The sequence below is a fragment of the Triturus cristatus genome, chromosome 4_2, assembly GCF_964204655.1.
Source record: "Triturus cristatus chromosome 4_2, aTriCri1.1, whole genome shotgun sequence".
Taxonomy (NCBI): domain Eukaryota; kingdom Metazoa; phylum Chordata; class Amphibia; order Caudata; family Salamandridae; genus Triturus; species Triturus cristatus.
This window is the reverse complement of record NC_140586.1, coordinates 963437758-963460748: the sequence shown is the minus strand read 5'-3', so window position 1 is coordinate 963460748 and position 22991 is coordinate 963437758. Positions and strand designations below refer to the sequence as shown.

General features: G+C 49.2%; 1 protein-coding gene across 2 annotated transcripts in view; it reads right to left on the bottom strand.

Annotated features, from left to right (window-relative positions):
- Positions 1-20740, bottom strand: part of LOC146839145 (uncharacterized) — a 74176-nt gene extending 53436 nt beyond the window's left edge. Inside the window, exon 1 of one of the 2 annotated variants that reach the window (XM_085603177.1) lies at positions 20472-20740. The gene's annotated coding sequence lies outside the window, so the exon portion shown is untranslated. Of the gene's footprint in view, positions 1-20059; positions 20432-20471 lie in introns of those variants that run through there. The other variant, XM_085603178.1, reaches the window with a different exon arrangement.
- Positions 20741-22991: the final 2251 nt, after the last annotated feature.

Sequence of the window (22991 nt, the reverse complement as noted above, 5' to 3'; positions counted from 1 at the left end):
GTTAGATTTACCCTTAGAAGTCCAGACCTCATACCCCCATATGAAGGAAGCTTTAATGACCAGGTATGGGTTAACTCCGGAGCTATATAGACAGCGGTTCAGGGAGACGAAGAAGATCCCTGAGAGTACGTATGTGGAGTATGTGACCTTTTTCTGCAGAGCGCTGGATGGTTGGGTGAAGGGTAGCAAAGTGGATGATTATCAAGGGCTGCTTGATTTAATTGCATGGGAGCACTTGTCCAGTCAATGTTTTCCTGAGCTACGCCAGCACCTGATAGATAGCAAGCTGTCCAACCCGAGGAAGCTTGCTGAGGAGGCGGACCGCTGGCTCAGCACCAGGGTCCACAAGGGTCAAGTGGGAGACTCCGCCAAAGGTGGGCAGGGTCCCCAGCAGAAGAGTGGGGGGGACAAGGGTAAACAGAAGGGGTTCCAAAAAGGCCCCCAAAGTAATTCCCAAGGGAACCAGCAGAAGGGTTCTCAGCCTCCCCCACCCCCGCAGCAGAACGGGGCCCCGACAGGTAGACCTGTTCCAAAGGGGCCCTTCAATTGTTATAAGTGTGGTGACCCGGGTCACATTGCCTCTGATCCTAAGTGTCGCCTGTTTGGTAAGACCGCACCCACTGGTGCTCCACCCCGGCAAGTAGCTAGTGTTAACTTTGGGGAGGAGGTAGCAGTCCAGGAGGGTGGGGGTCCCGGGCAGATGACCCTAGTCTCGCTAGGAGACAGTGAGATGGTCCCTGTAACCTACCTGCCCTCTAACACTAAGAAATATGGGCAAGTAGTGACCATCAATGGAAAGAAGGTTGAGGCTCTTCGAGATACAGGAGCCAGCGTGACCTCGGTGAGGCAACACCTGGTGTCTCAAGAGCAGATTGTACCCAATGCCTACTGTAGGGTTGTCAATGCTGACAACGTAGAGAGTCGTTGTCCAATGGCTCAAGTTCCCTTTGAGTGGGGGGAGGTTTCTGGTACTCTACAAGTCGCTGTGAGAACTGACATGCCTGTAGACTGTCTGCTAGGAAACGACCTGGAGAGCTCCCCTTGGGAAAAGGTGGAGAAGACCACGCATCTGAGGATGGTGGGTCTACCCGACTGGGCGTGCGTGACCACCCGGTCCATGGCAGCCAGTAGGGGTGTTGAGAGGGTCCTGGAGCCTGAGGGAGAGGTCCAGGAACCGGCCTTAGGGAGAAGGCGCAGGAGGCGCGGGAAACCGGCCCCCGAAGTTCCCACGGCCCAGGAGGAAGCAGACCCTGAGGGGGATGCTCTGGAGCCTACCGGGGAACAGATTGCCGAACTGGGAGACTTGCCTGAGCTGACCCATTGGCAGCAAGAAGGAGGTCCCTCCAGGGAGGAATTCTGCAGGGAGCAGAAAGAATGCCCTTCTCTCGTGGGTATGCGGCAGCAGGCTGCAGACCAGGCCAATGGTGTTCAGGCCAAAACACACTACGTGTACTGGGAGAGTGACCTCCTGTATTCCGAGCCTAAGGCTGCTGAACCTGGGTCAGCCCGTGTGCTGGTGGTACCCCAGAAGTTCAGAACCTTCCTACTGGGGCTGGCTCACGATGTGCCTTTAGCAGGACATTTGGGGATGGACAAGACCTATGACAGGCTTGTCACCCACTTTTACTGGCCCCAAATGCACAAGAATTCAGATTCCTACTGCAGAACCTGTCAGACTTGCCAGGCAAGTGGTAAGAGCGGAGGGAAGCACAAGGCTCCTCTGCAACCTTTCCCTGTGGTCGGTACGCCATTCCAACGAGTGGGTATTGACATTGTGGGGCCTCTGGACCCCAAGACAGCCCTGGGCAACAGGTTCATCCTGGTCTTGGTGGACCATGCCACCCGGTACCCTGAAGCCATCCCTCTGAGGACAGTGACGGCCCCCGTGGTGGGACGAGCACTGATGGGAATTTTCTCCCGAGTGGGATTCCCTCTAGAGGTGGTGAGCGACAGGGGGACCAATTTCATATCCACGTATATGAAATCCCTGTGGAAGGAGTGTGGGGTAACCTACAAGTTCACCACTCCTTACCACCCCCAAGGAAATGGGTTGGTTGAGAGATTCAACCGAACCCTCAAAGGCATGATCATGGGCCTGGACGGTCCAATGAGGCGTAAGTGGGACGTCCTCTTGCCATGCCTGCTCTTCGCTTACCGAGAGGTGCCACAGAAGTCTCTAGGATTCAGCCCCTTTGAGCTTCTGTATGGTCACCCGGTAAGAGGACCTCTGAGTTTGGTAAAGGAAGGCTGGGAGCAATCTCCCAGGAAACCTCCCCAGAATGTATATAGTTACATGCTGGCCTTCCGAAACCAGACTCGGCGTTTCAGGCAACTTGCTGAGGCAAATCTGGAAGCCAGCCAGGAGGAGATGAAGCGGTGGTACGACCGGAATGCCACTCTGGTAGAGCTTCAACCTGGACAAAAGGTGTGGGTCTTGGCCCCAGTGGAGCCGTGTGCACTTCAGGATAAGTGGACAGGTCCATTTGAGGTTGTGGAGCGCAAAAGTCCTATCACCTACTTGGTGGACATGCAGACTCCCAGGAACCCTTTGAGGGTCCTACATGTTAACCGCCTTAAGCCCCACTTAGAGAGGACCGAAGTGGGCATGCTGCTGGCCACTGATGATGGAATGGAAGAGGAGACCGAGCCTCTTCCTGACCTCTTAGTGGCCTCTGAGAACGATGGGTCAGTGGATGGAGTTAACCTCTCACCCACCCTGACGCCCGAACAACAGGAAGATTGCCGCCACTTGCTGGGACAATTTTCCGACCGATTCTCCCTGGTTCCTGGTGTCACAGATTGGTGCGTCCATGATGTGGACACAGGAGACAGCTTACCTGTGAAGCACAAGGCTTACAGGGTAACTGACAGGGTCCGAGCTTGCATCAAGGAGGAGGTCTCCAAAATGCTTGCGCTAGGGGTGGTTGAGTCCTCCAGCAGTCCTTGGTCCAGCCCCGTGGTCTTGGTCCCCAAAGCTGCTGCGCCGGGAGCCACACCTGAACTCCGGTTCTGTGTGGACTACAGAGGACTCAATTCAGTCACGAAGACTGACGCGCATCCCATCCCCAGAGCTGATGAGCTCATTGATCGGCTGGGGGCTGCCCGGTTCCTCAGCACGTTTGATTTAACGTCTGGGTACTGGCAGATCGCCTTGACCGATGGGGCCAAAGAGAGGTCAGCATTCTCTACACCAGATGGGCACTTCCAGTTCCGAGTCATGCCATTTGGGATGAAGAATGCCCCTGCCACCTTTCAGAGGTTGGTCAACCAGGTACTGGTTGGGCTGGATGCGTTCAGTGCCGCCTACCTGGATGACATCGCAGTGTTCAGTGCCACCTGGCCCGAACACCTGCGCCACCTCTGGGAAGTGATGATGGCTCTGCGCCGAGCAGGCCTCACGATCAAGGCAAGCAAGTGCCAGATCGGGCAGGGTTCCGTGGTGTACTTGGGACACCAAGTGGGGAGTGGCAAGGTGGCACCCTTGCAACCCAAAATCGAGACCATCCTGGCTTGGGAACCCCCCAAGACGCAGACCGCAGTGAGGGCCTTCCTGGGGCTCACTGGGTACTACAGGAGGTTTGTCAAGGGCTATGGAACGATCGTTGCCCCCTTGACAGAGCTGACTTCGAAGAAGCAGCCCAGGAACGTGATTTGGACTGACACCTGTCAGAAAGCTTTCGACACCCTGAAGACTGCCATGTGCACGGCGCCCGTGCTCTTGGCCCCTGACTTCTCCAAGGAGTTCCTAGTCCAGACAGACGCTTCAGAGCATGGTGTAGGGGCTGTTCTTTCACAGATGACTGAGGAGGGCTGGGACCTACCCGTAGCCTTCATCAGTAGGAGGTTACTTCCACGGGAAAGTAGGTGGAGTGCAATTGAGCGAGAAGCATTTGCTGTGGTCTGGGCGCTGAAGAAGCTAAGACCCTACTTGTTTGGGTCTCACTTCCGGGTTCAGACCGACCACAGGCCCCTCAGATGGTTGATGCAAATGAGGGGTGAAAACCCGAAGCTGTTGAGGTGGTCCATCTCCCTACAGGGTATGGACTTTACGGTGGAACACCGTCCTGGTACAGATCACGCCAACGCTGACGGTCTGTCCAGGTATTTCCGCCTTAGTGACGAGGAACCCCCTGGGCAAGGGTAGTTCTCCCCACATTTCAGCTGGAGGGGACACGTGTTAGACCTGGCACCTTGGCGTGAGTTTCCCTTCCACTTTTTGATGGTGTGCCTCGATTGTTTTTCTGGTGTTGTCCGCTCAGGGCACTGCGCCACGGCTAATCCGTGCCGCAGTGCAAGTGCTCCCGAGGTAAAGTGTACCTGTAATTGATGTCCATGATTGGTTTATTGGATTCACTGTCAGTCCCCAGTACAGTGCACCAGGGGTGCCAGGGCTTGTGAATGCCAATGCTGCTGGTGGGCTTGCAGCGCTGGTTGCGCCACCCACGGAAGCGGCCCTGTAAAATGTGACTAGGGTCTGCCACCGCAGACCCTGTGCGCGGTCCGGGACCGTCGCGCGGACTGCGCAAGTGCCCCCACTTGCCAGTCCCTAAACCTTCCCTTACTTACATATCAGCCGCCCCTCAGGTAGGCCCGAGGGCAGGGTGCATTGTAGGCATAAGGTAGGACATGCCCTGATGTGTGTGGCATGTCTTAGTAGTGAATTACAGCCCTTTCCGTTTTTCACTATTGAAGGCTACCTGCTCTCCGTAGGCCAGAATGGGCTGCCGGGATCGCGCCAACGCTGCGACCCCGGTGGACTCAGAGAGCATGGTAGAGTGTCGAGTTTGGTATGCCTGAACTCAGGATGATAAAATACTTCTTGTAGTCAAGTTTATTTTAATATCCTGGGTTTGTAAATACTACTTTTAGAAAGTTAGTATTTACTGACCTAACCATCTCAGTCCGCCTCTGCTGTATGTGTGTGTGTGTTCTGCCCAGCAACAGTAAGGAGCAGGGTGGGGGGATCCCCAGAGACAGGTTGGCTGCCAGGTGGTGGGTAGAGAGGTGACACCAGGATGGGTGGGAGGAGTACACCTTGACTCTTGAATAGACCTGTGCTCTGCCACCACAAAGCCGGCGCCACCCCCTGTGGGGCGGCTGATGTCTCTGCCCTGCTGCTGAAAGGAAAGAGCAGAGTCACCATAACAAAGTGCTCCAGAACTGGACTGAGCCAGGCCTAGGCCCCCTGGCGCTAAAGAACAAAAGAATCATGGTATAAAAGTAGGAGCCTGGCTCCTAAGAAATCAGAATCCTGTTTACCACAAAGAACGTCTGCCCGACTAGAAGGAGAAGGAGACGCTGGAGGAGCTGGCCTGCTGCCTGCCTTGCTGAGAAAGGAGAGGAAGAGACTATTGAAAAGACTTTGCTACTTTGTGCTTGAACATTCTCCAAGGGCTTGATCTGAGCTTGCCCCCTGAACTGAACCCCAGGAACAGTGGGTTCTCTGTGCTTCTTGCTCGTCCTCCAATTCGAGCCGTGTGTGCATCCCGCTGGAAAAGAGACTGCGCCCCTCACCGCCCCTCCTAGGGCTGTGACACTCAGGAGCTCGCCTGCCGCAACCCCGTGAGAGCCCCGCTCCGTCCGGAGCCGCTCTCTGTCCCCGGGCTAGGCCGCCTGCACCCCTGTCACCGCCTGCCATTGGAGCGCGCTGAACGCGCTATCACCCCTCCCGCCGGAAGCCGTCCGACGACTGTGATATACGCCGGGTCATCCAGCTGCACTGACGGTGCCCTGTGACCCCGCTTCGCTATCCCCGGACATCTCAGGCCGCGCCGCCCCCGCTGTGGAGACCCTCCTGCACCGCCGTGCTAAAGGGTCGTGGGCCGCGCCTGCCTACTTGCCCACACCTGCTGATTGAGGACCCAAGAACACTTCCCAAGCTGGGAGTCGCACCGACCTGTGCCGACTCTCCACATCGCGAAAGAAGTTCCAGTATCGGGCTCGGGGCCCGCGACGCCTTATTTCCCCGTTCGCAGGAGCCGATCTCTGTGAGTACTGGAACTACAAGTAAAGAGACTACAAAGTATCCATTTGAAACTACGAACCAAGAACATTTACCTGCTGTATAACCTGGTGGCCTAGCGAAAACGTTATTGGTCTTGTGATAAGTCTGCTGAGATATATATACCTATTTTTACATAAAGAATCGTATTTTTATATATATCCAAGTCTGGTGTCCGTTTCTGGGGGGATTGATGTATTTACTGTGTGTACGATTATAAGTGCTTAACCAACAACGCCTGAGGAATCGCCTTGGCTGCTCACGCCACGCACCTAGAGGGTGAGCAAGGGTCATTCGCGAGGGGTTATCCTGCGCCCTGACGTGGAGGAGAGGGTTCCCGCTTGACACAAGGGCAACCTTGCGCCAACCGGAGATCCCCGACTCTAACACCGCCGCTCCACGTTGACATCGACGCCACTGCTTGCACCGTAATTTGGGGGCACCGCTCTTAAGTTACATAACGCACCTCCCCGTCCTACACTGCAGCGTTCCTCCGCTGACGTCATCGACTCCAGGATGCCGTCACTGACTAGGTGCCTGCACTGCGACCTGAGGGCAACGCACATAACACCTCTGCACTTCGCCCTGACACCCACCAAAGCCTTAAACCGCACTGAGTTCGATCTGAAACACATGTGACTTCAAGACCCCGATGACTCCTGCACCGACCTCCAGATCCAACACCTGCCAATACCAGCTCTTCGGAGCTCACTGCAAGGTCCTTGACGCCCTGCATTTCTAAAGGAACTGTTAGTAGGTATTCCCGACACCATAGCTGGCCTGCGATGCCACGGTCAGCCAGAATTGTTGGATTTGTTTGGTCACCACGCCGTGATAGCCCCGAATGGAGCTATCAACTTCAAGGAACTTGTTTATAAAGTCTATTTTTGCTTTATGAGTATTTCTGAAAAACTGTATGTTGGATTCTTATCATTTTGGTCTTGCTTTACACAGATAAATATTGCATATTTTTCTAAAACTGGTGCGTCCTTTTCTTATGTTTTCACTGTATTACTGTTTGTTATGTGTAAATGCTTCATACACTGCCTCTAGGATACGCCTGACTGCTCGTGCCAAGCTACCAAGGGGGTGAGCAGGGGTTATTTCAGAAGTGTAACTCTCTTATCCTGACGGGGAAGAAGGGTCCCTACTTGGACAGGGTAACAACCTGCCAACAAGAGACCCCCATTTCTAACACTATCTATCTTGGCTTACTGTAGGCTGCGATGGGAAGACTCCAGCACATTCAGAATATATCAGTAATGCAGACGCCAGTGCTGCAGAAATCCCATCATGTTATTTCACTAGTTTCCAAGCAAAAAAACAAACAAATCCACTTTAAAATCCTCTGTCTTATTCATCAGACCTTTTACAATGTACAATGGAAGTCCAAACTCCTTGTCAGACACGTTGGTGCCCCACACTCTTACATGGCTTCAGCGATCCAGCCAGCAGGCCCTAAATCATATTCCTCGTTTCCAGAGGACTAGATACAGGCAGATGATCTTCAGCGAGCTGGGTCATCGCCTATGAAACGGGCTATCTTTGGCCCCCCGACTCATCCCTTTCTATTGTAAAGTCCGAGTAACTTCAGGAACAATCTGGCAATGTCCTTATTCAGCTGACGCGCTGTCCTGTGGGCCTGTGCTTCGTCTGTCTGTTTCAAGTCCATGAGTCTGACCTTAGACACTAGTGCCAGGACGCCTGTGGTACGATTGATAGATATAACGTTTCTACAGCTCCAGGAGCTTGGATGTAAAAGTGGTGCACGACACACAGATTCATCAGTGAGATGCAGTGCAGTCTACAGACTCCTCATAGTGCAGTGGCACAGACTTCTTTTAGTACAGTACAATGCAGTGCAGCGTCCACAGATTTCTTATTGTGCAGTTAGATGAAGACTGAAAGTGCAGTGTGAGAAAACCAGGATTTTGTAGGAATCCCCCCAAGTGTTGCCCCTATTTTTGACTGATACTGGTGTTTTCTGACTCTGATTGTGCCCTGGGCATTGCTAACCAGGCCCAGTGCTCCATTTAAAAGGTACATGGTAATTAGGTGTAATTATAATTGATACTGACAGCCTACCTGTAAGTCCCTAGTATATGGAAGGGCAGGTAGGTGTAGAGGCCCTGTAGATTTAATGCACTTAAGTGTGCACTGCCGTGGAGCCTGATGTCATTTTTAAACCAGCCCTTTCTTTCAGGCTGCTTTCAGAGTAAAATGATGTCCAAGTACTCTGGAATTAAAGTACCTTATTCTTGCATATATAACCCCTAGGTTCTGCCCTAGGTGCCCCAAGAGTAGGGGGCCATAATAAAATAAGCAGGGACAGTGTAAAAGATGTTTTAGATGCCTGGTGAGGGAAAAACGACCAAGTTGGTTTTCCCCATTGTAGTACACTAGCTCGATAGGCTAACGTTGGAAGGCTTGATTTGACATTAATAAAGTTTTTCTTTTGACAGTAGGGAGCTAAAATAGTAATTCAAAGAGTCAAATTAACAGTCGCAATGAATCTACAACTTGCCATGGTTGTATTTATTATAACTATTGTAGGAACTAAGTTATAGAACTGCTTTCCTAAAGTTACCCAATTCAACCCTCTAGCAGCCGCTTTGGATTGGCCAGCCTTTGACAGGCTGAACCAAGCTGCCCTGATGAGATGTGAAGTAGCCTGAAATGAGACGAAGTAGACATCTGGTCGGAGGTGATCTGCAGTCTGCAGCTGTCAGGATAGGAAGGGGGCTCGGTAGCCAAACTGACCTCCAAAGGAAGAAAGACAGTGAGGACAGGAACTAGGCCCACCCCGCTTCCTGCAACCCCAGCCAGGTGGGCGCCCCTGTAATTGAATTAAGAGGGGATGGAAGGCAAGTGTAGGGGGAAAGTTAGCCACACCTGTGGGTGGGCTTAACAAGACCTGAAGCTCCATGAGAGATTTTTTCCATTTTGTTTTTTGTGGAACAGTGATTTCTGAGATAAAAATATACCACACATCTAAGGAAGTGGTCATCACATGCACCCCATTGGTCAGCTTCTTTCCAGCCCAGAAACCTGGATACATAGGGAAGACCTGCCCAGCAACACAGATCCCTGCCTGGAATAATCAAGGGAAAAAGGACTTCCCTGGTGAAGAGCTGGTCTGCACCACACGAGGACTCCACTCATAAGGACTGCACCTGCTCCACGCTTTGGGCTTCACAAGAGGACTTTGCCTTTCTTCAAAAGATTAAGGAGTGGACTCCCTGAGGCAACAGGTACAAAAGACCTTTGAGAAGTCACCTACATCAACTCCACCACGACAAGTCCAGCTGGCTAGCTTCGCCTGGAATTTAAAGGATTTGACCAGGTGCATTGTGGAAATTGTAGTTCCAAACCTCCAAGAGGCAAATCAGAGCTTCTGGACCCTTGGCTGATGGTGTGGACACTCAAAGACCCAAACGAAATATCTGGACGAGAAGGACTGCCCTGCTGGACCCTTGGGCTGCTCAAGAGAGGCCTGCACTCATTAAGGACTGCACCTGCTGCACTCACAAGGCTTCACCACAAAAGGACTCTGCCTGTCTCAAAGGATAAGAAGTGGGCTCCCTGATCAGCAACAGACAGAAAAGTGCTGGATGGGTATGAGAAGTTGGCCTGGTATATGCTGTTCACACCACATATAATTCAACTCAATTGGCTCTCACTTGAAGCAAGGATTCGCTTCAAGATAGCCTGCTTGAGGCACAAAGCACTTCATTATAACACTCCCGTTTACCTGGCAAAAAAAAGCAAACTATCTGGTTTGAATCGGTCCCTAAGAAGCTCTAACACTCTACTGTTGGAACCACAAAAATTCAAAAAGAAGAGAACTTATAACCGCACCTTCTCCGGTCTTGCTCCGAGAATATGGAACGATCTTCCTCCCCAAATCAGAGCTAACCCTTCCACGCCGCATTCAAAAAAGAAGTCAAAAGGCGGTTCCTGAATAGCGACCTGCAGCAATAGACTTGAAGTAGCCGAAACTAACATTTATCTCATGTTTACAGCACTGTTCTATCTTTCAACTATGCAATGCTTTGCTTCTTTATATCTAATATGATGCTGTCTGTTCTATTTTCAGCATTGTGTATGTCTAGCTTCTTATGTGATTATTATTTTACACCTTCACTTGCTTATCGTGTCCGCTTCTATGTACAGGGTTCTGATACCCTGACCACGTCTGCGTGGACTTTGTGGCCGTGACCTTCCACTTCCGTGCTAAAGAAAAGCTGCATTTCTTTGCTCGATGCTTTAATTGTTTTTTATGCAAGCCATGGCAACCGTGGCCAGTCCCCTAATTCATGACCCTGCAGAGTTTAGCACTGCTCTGTGGCGGCTACACCGATAACTATCCTTTACTGCTTTATTAGATTCGTATTATTTTTCATGTTTCTGATTTGGAGTTTGTTTACATTATTTGTGCTCCCTTCCACGGGCCTGTCTTCCCCTCTGCCTTCTTTCCCTCCTTATTTTGCTTTCTCACAGACATCACACACTGCTGTACCAGCCCCCCTTCCCTTAGACCATGCACCATAACTAATGACCAAACAACGCAGCCTTATTCTCAAACCACACAACAACTCCATTGTATAGTTTAAGATGGCCGTCCTGTTTTTTTTCATCCAGTTTCCTTGAGTTGTGATACAAGTTTCCCTCTGTGACAATCCTCATGTTGTCAGTGCTTGTCCTTTTTCTTCCTCCCATTGTTGGTCAGTTTGACAAGCTCTTACTCTGGAAATCCCCCGTTTTGTCACAAAATAGGTTTATCACCCACCCTGTTATGTGCTACCTGCAATGCAGATATTTGTGTTGCAACCAATTGCCATTGAATCAGATCACCCACCCCCAAATTTTGAGAAGAAATCTACAATTGCAAAGAAGATTACATCCACCAAGGATATACTTACTGCAGGCCCAAGCAAAACTGGATTTTCCTCTTCTTCTACCTGAACTTTGTAACAACAGCTGTAGATGTTTGTTCGCTGTACGCGCCCTTTAAAAACCTCAAAGAGAGATCACAACTCTGCCAGAGATTCAGATCCTGCCTCGGTGCAGTGTTTGAGAGGACCATGCAATGTCTCTGCACCTTTGACTCTCACTTGTTACAGCCCCAGCTCCTCACTCTACCGCCCATGCTCTGTGCAAACATTTTATTTTGGCTGATCCGTGTCTCTAACTCCCTATCGCTCATACACTTTCTCGCGCTCTCTTTCTACGTGTCTCTCTCTCTCTCTAAGTCTCCCTCTGCCATCCTCCCTCTTTCTCTCTCAATTTATCAGTCCAGCCATGTCTCCCAATCTCTCCCTCTCTCACCTCTCTCGCTCACATTTCCCTATCCCTTGTCTCCTCATCTCTCTCTCTCTTTCTGTCTCTCTCACCATACCCATCCGCTTGTCTTTTCATCCCACTCTCGCCCTCTCTCTATCTCTCTTATTTAACCCACCCATCCTTGTCACGCAATATCTCACTCCTTCTCTATTTATCTTTCATCTAACCTACCCGTTGTCTTATCTCTCCCTTGCTCCTTCGTCTTACTTCTTCACCCAAGTCGTCCCATCTACCTCTCCCTCCTTTTATCTTTCTTTCTCACTTTACCCACTCAACACTGTGTCTTCATCTCTCTCCCCTTTCTCTCCCATCTTTGACTTCATCTCTCTCTCTCCATTATCTCTCTTGCCCTCTCTCCGTAACTATCCACCCATGTTGCCTCATCTCGTTCTTTGTCCTTACCATCTCTTCTTTCTTCTCATCTGTATCTCTATTTCTCGCGTCTGGATTTTTCGTATAGCTCTCCCCCATCTCACACACTCATCTCTCTTTTGTTTCTATGTCTGCCACCCTATCTGCCTCTTATCTCCATCTGTGCGTCTGTCTCTTGTTTTCATGTCTGCCGCCCTATAGACCTCTTATCTCCATCTGTCCATTTGTCTCTTGTTTCTATGTCTGCGCCATATCTGCCTCTTATCTCCATCTGTCCGTCTGTCTCTTATTTCTATGTCTGCCGCGCTATCTGCCTCTTATCTTCATTTGTCCATCTGTCTCCTGTTTCTATGTCTGCGCCCTATCTGCCTCTTATCTCCATCTGTCTCCTGTTTCTGGGTCTGCCCCCTATCTGCCTCTTATCTGCATCTGTCCATCTGTCTCCTGTTTCTATGTCTACCGCCCTATCTGCCTCTTATCTCCATCCGCCCATCTGTCTTTTGTTTCTATGTCTAACGCCTATCTTCCTTTTATCTCCATCTGTCCATCTGTCTTTTGTTTCTATGTCTAACGCCTATCTTCCTTTTATCTCCATCTGTCCATCTGTCTTTTGTTTCTATGTCTAACGCCTATCTTCCTTTTATCTCCATCTGTCCATCTGTCTCATGTTTCTATGTCTACCGCCCTATCTTCCTTTTATCTCCATCTGTCCATCTGTCTTTTGTTTCTATGTCTGCCCCCTATCTGCCTCTTATCTCCATCTCTGTCTCTTGTTTCTATGTCTAACGCCTATCTGCCTCTTATCTCCATTTGTCCATCTGTCTCATGTTTCTATGTCTGCCGCCCTATCTTCCTCTTATCTCCATCCGCCCATCTGTCTTTTGTTTCTATGTCTACCGCCCTATAGGCCTCTTATCTCCATCTGTCCATCTGTCTCTTGTTTCTATGTCTAACGCCTATCTGCCTCTTATCTCCATTTGTCCATCTGTCTCTTGTTTCTGTCAGCCCCCCTCTCTGCCTCTTATCTTTATCTATCCGCTGCCCCCATCAGAACACTTAAAAAGCTTAAATTTTCGAAAATGTAAAATAAATATTTAATTGAAGCCACCTCACTGGGGTGAGACAAGAGACACAAGAGTGTGTGGGTGCCTGGGTGCATGTGTGTGTAAGTGTGCACATATACGTAGGTATGTATAAGTGCCTGCATATGTCTGCTTGTATATATGTGCATGCGTGTGTGTGTAAATGTATCTCCTCATGGTAATGCTGTATATGTATGTGCATGTTTGCTTATGTGCATGTCTATGTGCGCGTGTGTGTCTGCGTTTGGTTGTTCTCTTGCCCACTTGCGAATGTGTGCACGAGTGTGTGTGTGTGTGAATGTATGCTTGTGTGGTTGCATCTATTTGTGTATGTGGCTGCCGGTGGCTGTTTCCAAATGTGTGCATGTCAATGTGTGTGTTTCTGTCTGCGTATGCGTGTTTCTTTGTATCTGTGCTTGCACGTTTGTGTGTGCCTATCTGTGCATCTATGTTTATTTTGAAGGTTTTTTGTTTTATTGCACATAAAAGGCCCATTGGGTGGGTGAGAGTGCTGTACTAAGAACAATATTTGTGACAATAACTACTGGCTGGGAAAAAATTAACCTCATTAGTACCAGTTTAGTACCTGAATTCAACAATCCGCAACTGTACGGTGACAGATAAACTTTGCAGAGAACATGCCAGTGCCCAGCACAACGTCACACTTTTTTTTCCTTTGCTTTCATTTGAGCTACGATGTGTTTATTGTATTAATCTGAGATTATGCAGTAGTTTGAGGATTATGTGTCATGTTTGCGAATTACATAGTCTTGTTTAAAGTCCTGTGGCTTCAAGAGCATATACTTCCATTGTTGTTACTTTCTTTTTCACAGCTAGCATATTACTCTTGTCTCCCCTCCCACATAACCTAATTCCCATTTTCTAGTTCTCCAGCGCCACAAGGTCATACAAATGGCAATAGTGCTTTGCAAATATCACCACTCCAATGCATACAAAAAACAAAAGTAAAAACATTGTCATTTTTAACACAAGAGCTCTAGCTTTTACAAATGTGATACCTATTGCATTGCAATTGCTTGTTATAAATTGGTGTTGGATTTTTATTGTCTGTTGTTTCCTTCTTATTTACTGTTATTGGTGTTTTTAAATGCTGAACACACCTGTCTCCCACATTAAGCCTCAATGCTCGTGAGCCGAGCCACCATGGGTCGAGCAAGGATTCATTTATTGAGACTTTACTGGACCTTACTTGCGATTGTGGCGTTGCTCCTAGCTGTTGGTACTTACCTACACTTACTAACAAACCACCTTCCAACATTTGGTGCGCAGTAGTGGGGTCCAGGGTTTGCGTTTAATGCAATAAAGCATTTAAGTGAAGACCTTTAAAAATACTCCAAATTGACCTAGAGCAAAATCGATTTTTGAAATTTTGACGAATTTCTTTTAATTGCTTCATTTTTTAATCTTTCTACATTATTCTGATCAATTGGTGCCAAAGCTTTTCTGTGACCCAAAACTGATCGCTCTGACTCGCCTACCCACACTCACAGTAGCTGAGCTTAGGGTGATGTGCAGAAAGAGGGGGTTACCTGCCCATACCAACACTAGGAAAGGAGAGCTGGTGCATTCCTTTGAGCCCTGGGCAGTGCTAGAAGAAAGAGGAAGTTCCACAGATAGAAGGGGAGGGGGTAAGTTGACCCTTCCAACCTCCACGAGGAGGATGATGACCGCCTGTCCATTCTTTCAGACACCAGGGCCAGACCTACAGCTCGTGGGAGGAAGGATTTATGGGATCCACCAAAGAAGAGGCAGAACTGTCCCTCAGGAGAAGAGTGTGAGGCCCAGTTAGCTTACATAGCTGTGGAGGATAAAAAGCATGCCTTGGCGCGGGAGAAGTGGACATGTGAAGGCAAATCAAGAGATAGTGGCAACTAAACAGAGATTTGAGATGTCAAGGGGTGGTGGGTTTGACCCAAAGCTGCCCAAGGAGGTTGTCCCCAAGTACTAGGAGTGTGACAACATACAAGAGTGGCTGGCAGCATTTGAGAGGGCAACCAGAACGAGAAGGGTTAACTCTCCATACTGGGGTTCACTCCTGTAGGACTTGGTCCCAGTAGCTGGGAGGGATGGGCTCCTGACGCTAGAGGGGGAGGCAGTAGAGGCTTACTCACACATGAAGCAGTGTCCGATCGGGAAATCTGGGCTCACCCCACAGCAGTACAGGATGAAGTTCAGGGCACCCACAAAGTCAGCACCCAATCTTGGGGGGACTTTGTTGGCATATCAGTGAAGGCACTAGAGGGCTGGATACAGGGTAAAAAGGTAAGTACATGTGCGGGGTCTCTCATCTGTTCATGGAGGAGTCTCAGTGTCTAGTTGATTCTAAGTTGTCTGGCCCCAGGGAGGGGAGACAGTTGATAGGTGGGTGTGTACAAGAGTTCCAAGAAGTCCCCGGGGTAGACTCCAAGAAGAGAGCGGAGGGGGGGTAGGCCCACAAAAACCTAAAGAAGGAGGTGGTAGGCCAACTAAAGTGATTCCCTCAGTACCCCAGAACCCTAAAAAGAAGGAGAGCAGATCCTACCCCAACTCTGACAAGCAGAGGCAGGATAACCAGGGCTTAAAAACATCTTTGAGAACACTGTGTGTTTTGACTGTTTGAAGCCAGGTCACTTTAGAGGTGACCCCGCCTGTTCCAAAAAGGTGGTTAGTACTGGGCTGTCAAGTGCAGCCTCCATAAAGTAGGACACTTCAGATGAGGAGGTCCTCCTAGCATTGTGTTGGACGACAGATCCAGATGGTTAGCTGGGGATCCCTGAGGGTGGGAGTAGGCAATGGGGCGGTCGCCCAGGGCACACACCCATACAAAGATCCTGGGAAGCCAGTCCCTATGGTTAGGAGACTGGGATCCCAAAAGAAAGGGGAAAAGAAAAGGAAAGGAAAGGGAAGCCGCTCCTAAATAGAGATTCAGTGAGCCAAGGGAATTCCGACCCAGTAAGGAGGAAGAGCAGAGATGGCATGGTAAGGCTTCACCTGACTCCAAGGACGTCCTGAGCAGTCCGGCAGCTGTCAAGGTGGAGGGTGGAAGAAGGGTGTATGCCACAGGATGTGGTAGCCCCCACTCTAAACAGCAGAAGAGGTTCTAAGAACTCATAGTTGCCCCTAAAGCAACTCAGCCACTTGTCAGTGGAGAGTTGAGGGTGTGGTCTATGATTTGCGCTCCCCTCAGTGTTGAGCAGTCCATGATTTGCGCTTCTCTCAGTGTTGAGTGTAGTGTGACACTACAGTCAACAATGACGGGAGCGCAAATCATGGACTTCATGTACCATGATGCAAAGGAGCAAACTTTCCTGGGTTATGATGTAGTGTCCGGCCACACCCTTTTCCCTGCCCAAACTGCTTTTCATGACCTCCTCTACCATTTATCACACATTCCTAATGTTCCTTTTTGTAAATAATTGGATTCCGGCCCATTGATTACACTTCATCTGGCCCGAGCCGGTGAGTACGGCTGGAGCCGGAGAGTACGGCCCGGGTGTGGAGAGTACGGTCCGGGTGAGGAGATTCTGGCCAGACTTCGGAGATTCTGGCCAGACTTCGGAGATTCCGGCCTGACTGCAGACATAAAGATACGACTCGTAAATGACCTCTGTGAATACCAAAAGTCGTAAAGATAGATTTTTGTCTCAGATGGCCTTTGTGAATTCGGCCTATCTTTTGACAGGAGTAAGCAATAATAATATTTCAAACGTGTCAAATTAATAGATGCAATGAATCCAACAACTTGCCATGGTTGGATGTATTGTAACTATTGGTGAAATGAAGTTATAGAATTGCTTTCCAAAAGTTACCCAATTCAACTCTGTAGCAGCCTCTTCGGATTGGCCAACCTTTGACAGGCTGAGCCAAGTTGCCTTAATGAGGTGTGAAGTAGCCTGACATGAGACTAAATAGACATCTGGTGGGAGAAGATATGTAGCTGTCAGGACAGGAAGGGGGCTGGGTAGCCAAACTGGCCTTCAAAGGAAGAAAGACAGTGAGGACAGGAACCAGGCCCACCCCCGCTTCCTGCACCCCCAGCCAGGTGGGAGCCCCTGTAATTGAATTAAGAGAGGGGCTGGAATGCAAGTGTAGGGGGAAAGTTAGCCACACCTGTGGGTGGGCTTAGCCAGACTTGAAGCTCCAGGAGAGATTTTCTCCATTTTGGTTTTTGTGCAACCATGCTTTCTGGTACACAAATATGTCACACTTCAGGGGAAGTGGCATCACAGAAGATGGCACCCTGCACCCCATTGGTCATGGGCACGCCCCTTGTTGTCAGCCCAGAAACCTGGAACAATAGGGGATAGCTGCCCAGCAACATCAGATGCCTGCCTGGAAATATCAAGAGAAGAACCTCTGCCCTGGTAAACCCCTGGTCTGCACTACAAGACGACTGCCCTCATAAGGACTGCACCTGATACACACATTGTGCTTTGCAGAAGAGGACTTTACCTTGCTTCAAAAGATTAAAGAGTGGACTCCCTGAAAGCAACAGTTAGAAAAGAGCTCCGAGTACTCACCTGCAACAACTCTACCAAGACAAGCCCAGGTGACTAACTTCACTTGGACTTTAAAGGATTTGACCAGGTGCATTATGGGAATTGTATTCCTAAACCTCCAAAAGGCAAATCAGAGCTTCTGGACCCTTTACTGGTGTTGTGGACCCTCAAACACCCAAACTAAATATCTTGAGGAGAAGGACTGCCCTGCTGGACCCTTGGGCTGCTCAAGAGAGCCCTGCACTCATAAGGACTGCACCTGCTGCACTCACAAGGCTTCACCACAAAAGGACTCTGCCTGTCTTAAAAGATAAGTATTAGACTCCCTGATCAGCAACAGGTAGAAAAGTGCTGGAAGGGCTACCTGTAACATCAGCAACAAGGACAACTCCAGCTGACAAACTACACCCGAATTTTAATTGGATTGACCTGGTGCATTGTGGGAGTTGTAGTCCCAGACCCCAAGAGAGGTCTGGGACTACAACTCGGCAGACATCAGACGCACCCCCCTACCTGAACACCTTCAAGAAGACCCTCAAGACCAGATCTGCGGACCCCTCCTCCCCCTCAGCACCTTGAGACCCTCACGGGTGAGTAGCACGCTTACAATTCCCTGACTGACTGATTGATTGAAGAGGCAAACCAGACATTCTAAACCTTTGACTTGTGCAGTGGACCACTTCCTGCATCAAGAAACACTTCTGGAAGTAAGTGTAAAAGTATTAAATTGCAGGCGGCCTGAACTCTTGACTTTGCCCCAGTCCAGAACAACCTTTTCTTAACTCTTTGAGTGCTATTTGCTTCTAAGCACTAGTTTTACTTTTAATATGTACAAATTCATATCGCCGGTTCCTACATTAGATTTTTGTCGTTTTGGTGTCATTTTAATCATAAAAATATTGGCTATTTCTATAAATTAGTGTCAGATTTTTATTTTGTGTTTTTTCCTACTTATTTACTGTTATTGGTGTGTTCTAAACCCTTTACACACCTGTCTCCTAAGTTAAGCCTGACCGCTTGTGAGCCAAGCTATCAAGGTTTGAGCAAGGACTAATTTATTGAGACTTTACTGGATTTTATTTGGGATTGTGGAGTTGGTACTAGCTGTAGTTGCACCTACTAACAAACCACATTCCAACGTGCAGTAAGATACAGTGCGGCGTTCAGAAGTTTCTTGCAGTACATTAAGATGCAGTGCAGTGGCACAGATTTCGAGCAGCTCAGTAATAAGCAGTGCAAATTGAATAGATTTATCGCAGTAAGATGCAGTGCAGTGGGACAGATCCCTCACAGTGCAGCAAGATGCAGTGCAGTAAGATGCAGTGCAACATGCACATATTTTCCATAGTGCAGTAAGATGCAGTGCATTGTGAACAGATTACTCACTGTGTAGGTAGATGCAGTGCAGCATGCACAGATTCCTCATACTGCAGTAAGATGCAGTGCAGTGTGCACAGATTCCTTACAGTGCAGTAAGATGCAGTGCAATTTGCAAACACTCCTCAATGCAGTAAGATGCAGTGCAGCATGTACAGATTCCTCACAGTGCAGTACGATGCAGTGCAGTGTGCACAGATTCCTCATAGTGCAGTAAAATGCAGTGCAGCATGCACAGATACCTCATAGTGCAGTACGATTCAGTACAGTGGACAGATTCTTCATAGTGCTGTAAGATGCAGTGTCAAGTGCAGATTCCTCACAGTACAGTAAGATGCACTGCAGCATGCACAGATTCTCAAAGCGAAATAAGATGCAGAGTGCACGCATTCTTCACAGTGTGATAAGATGCAGTGCACACATTCCTCATTGTGCAGTAAGATCTAGTGTGCACAGAGTCCTCACAGTGCAATAAGATGCATCGCAGTGTGTAGAGATTCCTCACATTGAAATAAGTACAATGGGCACAGATTCCTCACATTGCAGTAAGATGCAGTGCAGTGTGCTCAGATTTCTCATAGTGCAGTAAAATGCAGTGCACAGATTCCCCATATTGCAGTAAGATTTAGTGCATTGTTTACATATTCCTCACAGTGCATTAAGATGCAGTGCGCACAGATTCCTCAGAATGCAGTAAGATGAAGTGCACAGATTCCTTATAGTGCAGTAAGATGTAGTGCAGTGTGTACAGATTCCTCACACTGCAGTAAGATGCAGTGCGTTGTTCTCAAATTCCTCATAGTGCAGTAAAATGCAGTACACAGATTCCTCATAGTGCAGTAAGATGCAGTGCATTGTTTAAATATTCCTCACAGTGCATTAAGATGCAGTGCAGTGTGCACAGATTCCTCATAGTGCAGTAAGATGCAGTGCAGTGTGTACAGATATCTCATAGGGCAGGAAGATGCAGTGCAGTGTGCACAGATTCATCACAGTGCATTAAGATGCAGTGCAGTTCACAGATCTCTCATAGTACAGTAAGATGCAGTGCACAGAATCCTCACAGTGGAGTATGATGCAGTCCAGTGTGTACAGAACCCTCATATTGCAGTAAGATGCAATGCACACAGATTCCTTATAGTGAAGTAAGAATCGGTGCAGCATGCACATATTGCTCAAAATGCAGAAAGCCACAGTGCAGTGCACATATCTCCTCTTTAACACAAAGGAAAGCCCCCCGAGGCCCCCGGATAAAAGAGCCCAGCTCAGCCCCCAGAGGCCGTTGGATAGAAGACCCCGGCTCAGCCCGGCTCATGCAGAGATCCCCTCCAGGATTATTCAGTCTATTTCTACAAACACAGCAGAAGGTGCTGACAATCTCCTACCTGAGCAGAAACCTGCACAGATCCCTCACAGTGCAGTAAGATGCAGTGCAGTGCACAGATTCCTCGCAGTGCAGTAAGATGCAGTGCTGTGCACAGATTCCTCATAGTGCAGTAAGATGCAGTGCAGTGCACAGATCCCCTCTTTGACACACATGATGCCCACAAACACCCCCTGGGCCGGATGGAAAGCCCCCCTGAGGCCCCCGGATAGAAGAGCCCAGCTCAGCCCCAGGGCCCCCGGATAGAAGAGCCCAGTTCAGCCCCAGGGGCCCCCGGATAGAAGAGCCCAGCTCAGCCCCCCCAGGGGCCCCGGATAGAAGAGCCCAGCTCAGCCCGGCTCCTGCAGAGATTCCCTCCAGGATTATTCAGTCTATTTCTACAAACACAGCAGAAGGTGCTGACAATCTCCTACCTGAGCAGGAACCTGTGCAGACATGTCCAGGCTCTCTCCCCTCCCCTCCTGGGGCTGTGAGGGGGGGTGGGGTGGTCGGGGGCAGCTTAAGATCTGAGGGAGGGGGCAGATCTGGGGTCTGAGGGGGGGCAGGTCTGGGGTCTGAGGGAGGGGGCAGGGGCAGATCCGGGGTCTGAGGGGGGGCAGGGGCAGATCTGGGGTCCGTGGGGGGTCTGTGAGGGTCTGAAGATGAATATAACTGCACAGACACACAGGGGTCCTCCCTCCTCTGCAGAGGCCGGAAGTGATGTCACCACCGCTGCTGGTGCTGTCTCTGCCGCCGCGGACCCGGAAGAGGAAACCCTTCTTCCTTTCATCCAATGTGCAGCTCACAGGGTTTCATCAGCAGGAAAGGAGCGCCCTCTGGTGGCCGCTGATGGAACCGCCGGTGTTCTTTAAATGTCCCAGACATGAATGTTCTTCCATCAGTTTGTGTCTCACACTTGGGGTCACAGAGACCCTCAGACTCCCCACAGTGAACCACAAAGGGCACTTTATGCAGCACTTTGTATTTTGTGGGGTCTGCAGCCTTCGTTGGTGCTGTAGAGAAATATTAACAGCTTCACTTCCTGGAGGATCTTCCAGACACTGGTGCAGAGGACAGAAGTGTGTCTGGTGTTTACAGACAGACAACCGGAAGTGACGGCTTGTGTCATTACACACATGCTTGGAGTGAACTGGGCAGCTTCTTTATACCTCTCCTGGTTCTGTGGGTTATTCTTTATATTTAATATGGCTGTGTGTCCTCAAACACTCCCAGCTGTGGTTTAAGAGCCTGGTGCCTCTTCCAATATTACACCCCAGGCCTCTGTCTGCCAGGCTGTGACCAGAGACTCTCTGTTTGTTGCTGCTGTGGGGGCCTCTAGGGTGGCGCCTTTACCAGAGAAACATAGCGGCCATCTGCTCAGGTTTTAACACCCAGCAAAGGCCGGACATGTGGAACTTTACATGAAATCACCAGTATTCATTTTGAAAATGGCCTTCCTGTGTTGACATTATTCAAATTATTATTAATAAAATTATTATTATTTCCACTTATAGAGCCCAACTGTTACCCAAGAATGTCTTGGCACCTAAGAAAGAAAAAACAGACAGTCTCAGTGGAAAGACTCCAAAGACTGCACAGAACCGAATTTGTTAATGTTTGTAAGGCCAGGTTTTCAGTAATTTCCACAGAGAAAGAGCGACCACCAATCCGTCTCCTCCTCACGTGGGGCACAATAAGTAGGTTGGCATTAGCCAGTGAAGCACAGTGGCGGCTGCTCCGCTAAGGTGGAGCATTGCCCTACTGCTCTTAGAGCAGTGAAAGAGGGAAAAGTAAAATGATAACTGAACGCTATCATCATTTTATTTTTGGGTGCTGCGAGGCTGGGTTAGGATCGGGCAGGGCTGGTGACTAAGGGGGGAGGAGTGGACTATGCACATGACAGCTTGGCCGGCCGTTTTGAACAGCCTGGTAGGGAATATGCACAGGCTCCTACTCTTGATCTGGGCGCCGATCCACGTGCCCAGACCAATCACAACGCTCCATTGCAGTGTTGTGATTGGCTTAGGGGAGCCTGTGTGCCCTGGTGCTTCCTGCATCGTCTTCCAGACTGGATTTAGGAAGAGCAGAGAAGCGAAGGAGAGATGAGTGTGTTTTAAAAAAAAAAATCCGTTTGTTCACTTGAGTAGAAAGGGCCAGATCTGCATCCATGTAAACTCCCAGGTTATGACGCACACAGGTGGAGAATTCATTGGCAGAGGCCAAAAGCCAGCCAGAAAAGGGAAGGGCAGATTACCAATGGAGCAGTGGAAAATTTCCATTGTTTTTCCTCATTTAATTTAAGGGAATTCATTCCCAGCCAGCAGGAGATATTCCTTAAACAATTTTGAAAGGACTCAAGCCGTAAAGGGCTAGAATAATCAACTGACAAAATAATGTGCCTGTCATTGGCGTATCTAACTAAATTAATTTCATGACTGCAAATTAGTTTTGTCAAGGGTTTCAGATAGGTGGTAAACAGAGAGGGGCTAAGAAGATTAGCCATGAGGACACCTTGCCTACTACTTCCCTAAACAGGTATAAAGAAGGAGGGGGTGTACATCTCGTGCTCTGCCATCCAAATAGGATGAAAACCAAGTGAGGGCCACGCCTCAAATACCTATTTCCCTCAGCATAGAGATCAAGAAGTTATGATTTACTGTATCAAAGGCAGCAGGCAGGTCTAGTAGCACCAAGGCTAAAACCAACCCTTCTCTGCTGCTCTTCCAAGATCATCTAACACAGTTACCCAGGCAGATCCCATGCCATGAGCAGGGCGAAAGTCAGACTGTGCTGGATCAACTAAATCATGATCTTTGATTAAAGATGCTTGTTGTGTAGGAGAGTAGGATCTGCTTCACATGGGTACCCCCACTTTTTGCTGGTGTTTCACTGTTTTTCGACCTTAGTCTGGATGTGGCCCTGCTAATCAGGACCACAGCCTAGTTGCTTCCTCT